The 7,067-nt window shown below is 36.8% G+C and overlaps 1 non-coding gene across 1 annotated transcript; it reads right to left on the bottom strand.

Annotated features, from left to right (window-relative positions):
- Positions 1 to 1,793: 1,793 nt before the first annotated feature.
- LOC127900495 (small nucleolar RNA R71) lies at positions 1,794 to 1,897 on the bottom strand. Its single transcript, XR_008052678.1, has one exon. It is a non-coding gene; the product is annotated as a small nucleolar RNA R71 (small nucleolar RNA).
- Between the last annotated feature and the right edge of the window lie 5,170 nt (positions 1,898 to 7,067).

Raw genomic sequence — 7,067 nt, 5'->3', positions numbered from 1 at the left:
GGACTAAAATTCTTATGTACTGTTGATGGTGACGTGGCAGCATATCAGTAGACGAAAAATCTCGCGTACGGTGCATGCATTACACAGGATTATTTTCAACCAAACCGTGTTACTGTTCATCCGAGTCAAACCGTGTTACTGTTCATCCGCGTGGTCAAACCGTGGACTCTTGACTGATGACGTGGCGCAATCCTGAGCTTCCAAACTGTTTTTAATCCGATGGCAATGATTTACTCCATGTATCTATAAAAAGGGGGCCTCTCCCCCCTAATTTGATATCTCTGAATCCATTTTTGGGATCCATTTTCTGTAATTCCTTCTCCATCTTGTATTTTCTTCGTATTTTAATAAATTCCCATTTTGCCCCTAGTTCAATTATGAGTGGCTAATTTTCTTTCAAGCTTGGGTTGAAGGTGAAGTCTCAACATGTGTCATGGGTTTTATTTGGTAAATTTATTTTCTCTTCCCCTCTAGTTTTTGTGGATGTTTTGACTTCTCGTCAACAAATAATACTAATCTTGTCTAGTACCGCCTTGGTTTCACCGGCCCTCTAGTACAAGGTTATTATTATTTGGCACGATAAGCCCTTAGCACCATATTGATTAGAGCGTGGTTCATGAGGTGTGGATTCCCCCCTCATGATTTAATTGGCATTAATAAGGATTATTTAGCCCATGATGCATGTTGATACAGATCCAGATACCAAGTACGTCATTTTAATAGAATTCTCTTCAATTTATTCTCGTCATTTCAATACCAATTTTAGAATTTATTCTCGCCATTTTAATTTAAGTTTTAGCATATTCCAAATCATTTCCACCATAAATCCAACTACCCATTTACAAAATTAATTCTATATATAATTAAAATCCACCTCCTCGTGGGATCGACACTCGTCACCATTAGTCTATACTACAATAGATTCGTGCGCTTGTGAGTACATTAAAATTTGCACAACAAGTTTTTGTCGCCGTTGCCGGGGAGGTAAGTAATTTTAATTCATAGAATTAATTTTTGTGAATAATTTCTTTTATTTGTTTTCTTGTATTTTTTTTAATTAAAAAAAAGAAAAAAAAAGTGAATCTACATATAAAGGTTAGTATTTCTTTTCTTTTTCTCTTCTTTAACATTTTGTAATTTTTATTTTATTTTATTAATTTAATTTTTAGTTAATTTATTTCACGTATTTATTTTTGTGTATTTTTATAGAAAGGTTGTAATAGCGCAATAAGGTTAGTATCGTAATTTCTCCCTCTTCTTTATTTTTATTTGTTTTGTTCCCATCTTTATTTTTATTTTATTTGTCTTGCATGCATGGTCGTAGGTTATTATTACCTAATCTTGAACCTATAGACCTTGAACTTGAGAAAACACTTCGCACACAAAAGCACATTAAAAATAAATTTGAAATGGATTTACAAGCACCACAAGAGAGGCCATTTAAGGACTATTTTAGTCCCTTAACTAATTTAAGCACATCATGCATAAGATACCCAAATGTAGCTGCTAGGAGTTTCGAATTAAAACCTAGTGTGCTAAATTGTCTCCCCACATTTTATGGCCTAGAAAATGAGGATCCATATAATCATCTGAATGATTTTCATGCCATTTGTCAAACTTTTAAATATGAAAATTTTTCAGACGATGATGTTAAACTTAGACTATTCCCATTTTCTTTAAAGGATAGAGCTCGTTCATGGCTTAATACATTGCCTGCTAATAGCATTGCATCATGGGAACAAATGGTTACAAAATTTTTGAATAAATATTTCCCAGTGCATAAAACCAATGCTATTCGCAGGGAAATCTCAGAGTTTACCCAGAGAGAGGACGAGCAATTTTTCGAAACATGGGAGCGATTCAATGGGCTACTCTTGAAGTGTCCACATCATGGGTACGAGAAATGGCACCAATGCCAATACTTTTTGGAGGGATTATTGCCGAATGTGCAAGAATGGCTAATGGCAACAAGTGGAGGAGAGCTAATGTCAAAAAGTGCATCAGAGATTTGGTAATTCTTCCAGCGACAAGCGGATAATTCCCAACAACGGAGTCGATCACTCAGGAATACTAGAAGAATTAAGGGAGTAAATGAGGTTCACATTGGCGAATCAAGTTCAAAAATTAAAGAAGTCAAAGCGATAATTGAAGGTCTCTCTCGACAAATAGCATCATTATCGACTGCTAAATCAACAGAGCCACATGACCATGACTCATACTCAGATCAAGCCAATGCCATAGGTGTAATGAGAAAACCATCGAATTACAACCCATACTCCAACACATATAACCCTGGATGGAGAGACCACCCCAATTTTTCATGGTCTCAAGGATTCCAACAGAATGGACCAACAGCTCCAGCTCCACCAATTCCACAAAATCTTCAAGCCTCTCAGCCACCATTTAGACCATACAATCAGAACTAGAACCACTCTCAACCTAGACCATGGGAGGATGCATTCCAGAATTTCAGGAATGTTACTCACTCCACGATTGAGCAACAGAACCGCACCATTGATGGACTACGAAATGAGTTAAGAGCAGGCTTCAACTCACAAGCTCAATCTGTTTCAAGCCTAAAAAAGATGGTGGGACAACTTGCTTCTTCAGTTCAGACATTGGCAATGACTGTTGAGAAAGGCAAATTTTCAAGTCAACCAGTGCCTAATCCTAAAGGAGTACATGAAGCAAGTACCAGTTCACCACAGCAGCATGGAGAGGTCAAAGCAGTCATGACCTTGAGAAAAGGAAAAGAAGTCGACAACAAAGTGGAGATGCCAGTGACAAAAGAAAATCAAATTGTACCTGTGAATGTTGAGGACTCACCACCGGAGGAAAAAGAAGAAACCAACCCACGAGAATATGTTCCTAAAGCTCCATTTCCTCAGAGGTTAGCGAAAGGAAAGAAGGGAAAATCCACAGGTGAGATTCTTGAAATCTTCAAACAGGTAAGTGTTAACATCCCTTTGCTAGATGCTATTAAACAAGTTCCATCTTATGCCAAGTTTCTTAAAGACCTTTGTACTAAAAAGAGAAATATGCATGTTCAAAAGAAGGCATTTTTAACAGAAAACGTTAGTTCTATACTCCAACATAAAATTCCTTTAAAATGCAAAGACCCAGGCTCCTCCACTATCTCATGTAGTATAGGGAACCACACAATTGAGAATGCTTTGTTGGATTTAGGAGCTAGTGTAAATCTTTTGCCTTACTCTGTATTCGTGAAACTTGGACTTGGAGAATTACACCCAACTCTAGTGGTGTTACAACTCGCAGATCGGTCCACGAAAATACCTCGTGGTATTGTGGAGGACGTGCTTATCCAGGTAGACAAGTTTTATTTTCCTGTTGATTTCATTGTAATTGACACTCAACCAATACAGGATTCAAGGAAGCACATCCCCATTATTCTAGGCCGACTTTTCTTGGCAACTGCGGATGCTCACATTCAATGCAGAACTGGAAATATACAGTTGTCTTTCGGCAACATGACTATGGAGCTGAACATCTTCAACATTGCCAAACAACCTCACAGTGCAGATGATGGAATTGTTGATGTGGATTTAATTGAAGCATTAGTTGATGATACTTTTGTTTCAAACCTTAGTGATCCTTTACAAACATGTTTAACTCACTTTGGTTTGGATTTTGATATTGACAGATCGGTCGATGAGGTCAACGCCCTGCTTGACTCAGCACCATCTATGGACACTAATAAATGGAAGTCAAGAGTTGAGCAACTAGCACCATCAGAGAAGAAACTCATCCCATCATCAGAATCACCACCGAAACTCGAGCTCAAACCATTACCCAATACTTTAGAATATGCATTTTTGGGAGAAGAAAGTTCTCTGCCGATAATCATCTCATCATCCCTCAATGACAAACAAAAAGGTAAGTTGTTGGATGTTTTAAAAGAGCACAAAGGAGCATTAGGATGGACCATAGCAGACATAAAAGGTATAAACCCAGTAGACTGCATGCATTACATTCACCTTGATGAAAATGCTAAAACTACTAGGGAGATGCAACGTCGGTTAAATCCTAACATGAAAGAAGTTGTTAGAACAGAAGTCCTGAAGCTATTAGACGGAGGTATCATTTACCCCATTTCTGATAGTTCATGGGTCAGTCCTGTACAAGTTGTCCCCAAAAAGTCAAGAGTCACAGTAGTTACCAATGCTGATAATGAATTGATACCCACTAGAGTAACTACATGATGGCGTGTATGCATTGATTATAGAAAGTTGAATTCTGTCACACGTAAAGACCATTTTCCTTTACCATTTATTGATCAAATGCTTGATAGATTAGCAGGCCATGAATTTTATTGCTTTCTAGATGGCTATTCAGGATATAATCAGATTCCCATAGCACCAAAAGATCAAGAGAAAACTACTTTCACTTGCCCTTTTGGCACATTTGCATATAGGAGAATGCCATTTGGATTATGTAATGCACCTGCTACATTTCAACGATGCATGTTAAGCATTTTTTCTGATATGGTTGAACGATTCCTTGAAGTCTTTATGGATGACTTTTCTGTCTTTGGTGACTCGTTTGATCAATGTTTACATCATCTAACACTAGTTCTGCAGAGATGTATCGAGAAGAACTTGATCTTAAATTGGGAGAAATGTCATTTTATGGTAAAATAAGGTATTGTTCTCGGTCACATCATTTCGAGCAGAGGTATTGAGGTTGACAAAGCCAAGGTGGATCTCATTTCTAATCTTCTTTCACCTAAAACAGTCAGAGAAGTAAGATCTTTCTAAGGATGTACCTTTTATCCACCTTGTAACTTCCAAAAATAAAAAAAATCTCTGCATTTTTCTCAAACATACACTTTGTTTTCCTTATTTCCCTTCTTTGTTAACCATGTCCCTAGCCTACGTTACGTCCTAATAAAAGTCCTTCTTGATTTTAGGGAACTATAGTTTGAAGTAGAAGCTAGTTATATGGGCTAAAAAGATGTAGTGATGCATAATTAAAAAAAAAAGATAAATAAAGTGGGTTGACTTACATTTTATTTGACTTGAGATCGTATTATTTCTAAGCTGAGGGCATATTTATTTCATCTTGGTGAGAGCATGTGATATCACTTCTTTATTATTTTCTCTCTCAATTATCATTCATTGGAGTGACTATTTTTATTGGGTTTAATTTATTTGTGAGAGTGTCACTACTTCCAGTGAGATTTTGGGGTTTGACATGTCATTCTTGAAAGTAGCTATAACAAAGTCTACTGGGCTAATTCATGTGGATGGTTGATGTGAGTGTGATGTTGCTTTAGACTGGAGATAATGCTTATACTTTTATTTGATTGCTATCATTAATCTGATTGAATAAACACGAGTGTTTCTAAAAAAAAAAAAAATCATTTTGAATTTGAATTTTGTTTTCGCTTTATTTGCTAGGGACTAGCAATAAGCTGGTTGGGGGGTGTGTTGAGTGTTAGAAAATGCATATTTATAAAGGAGAAAACCGTCATTTTACATTTCAAGTCTTACTAACAACCCTTACTTTTATGTATTTAACCTTCTTGTGATTTAATTACATGTGTTTTATTTTAATTAAGTATTTTATGTATTTTAGGGGCATTATAGTCATTTCACAATAAAGGAGAAATCAGACGGCAAAACGGACATCACTTTTGAACTCAGGACGGTCAAAAACTTTAGGAGGAGCATAAAAGGAAAAATGACACTATTCACATGTACGGTACTGTATACGTTACTGTTCACGACACTGTTCACATAGACGGATGATGACGTGGCATTGACCGATGATGTGGCATTGACTGATGAGGTGTCACGATCCTGTTGGACTAAAATTCTTATGTACTGTTGATGGTAGCATATCAGTTGACGAAAAATCTCGCGTACGGTGCATGCATTACACAGGATTATTTTCAACCAAACTACGTTACTGTTCATCCGAGTCAAACCGTGTTACTGTTCATCCGCGTGGTCAAACCGTGGACTGTTGACTGATGACGTGGCGCAATCCTGAGCGTCCAAACTGTTTTTAATCCGATGGCCATGATTTACTCCATGTATCTATAAAAAGGGGGCCTCTCCCCCCTAATTTGATATCTCTGAATCCATTTTTGGGATCCATTTTCTGTAATTCCTTCTCCATCTTGTATTTTCTTCGTATTTTAATAAATTCCCATTTTGCCCCTAGTTCAATTATGAGTGGCTAATTTTCTTTCAAGCTTGGGCTGAAGGTGAAGTCTCAACATGTGTCATGGGCTTTATTTGGTAAATTTATTTTCTCTTCCCCTCTAGTTTTTGTAGATGTTTTGACTTCTCGTCGACAAATAATACTAATCTTGTCTAGTACCGCCTTGGTTTCACCGGCCCTCTAGTACAAGGTTATTATTATTTGGCACGATAAGCCCTTAGCACCATATTGATTAGAGCGTGGTTCATGAGGTGTGGATTCCCCCCTCATGATTTAATTGGCATTAATAAGGATTATTTAGCCCATGATGCATGTTGATACGGATTCAGATACCCAAGTACGTCATTTTAATAGAATTCTCTTCAATTTATTCTCGTCATTTCAATACCAATTTTAGAATTTATTCTCGCCATTTTAATTTAAGTTTTAGCATATTCCAAATCATTTCCACCATAAATCCAACTACCCATTTACAAAATTAATTCTATATATAATTAAAATCCACCTCCTTGTGGGATCGACACTCGTCACCATTAGTCTATACTACAATAGATTCGTGCGCTTGCGAGTACATTAAAATTTGCACAACACCCATGATGCATGTTGATACGGATCCAGATACCCAAGTACGTCATTTCAATAGATTTCGCTTCAACTTATTCTCGCCATTGCAATTCCAATTTTAGAATTTATTATCGCAATTTCAATTCCAATTTTAGGATAATTTAAATCACTTCCACCACAATTCCAACCACCCATTTTGCAAAATTAATTCTATACACAATTAAAATCCTCCTCCTCGTGGGATCGACACTCATCACCATTGATCTACACTACAATAGATTCGTGCGCTTGCGAGTACATTAAAATTTGCACAACAG

Source organism: Citrus sinensis, chromosome 2 (genome assembly GCF_022201045.2).
Source record: "Citrus sinensis cultivar Valencia sweet orange chromosome 2, DVS_A1.0, whole genome shotgun sequence".
Classification (NCBI taxonomy): Eukaryota; Viridiplantae; Streptophyta; class Magnoliopsida; order Sapindales; family Rutaceae; genus Citrus; species Citrus sinensis.
Note: the sequence above shows the minus strand (reverse complement) of the source record. Positions and strands in the feature narration are given on the sequence as shown.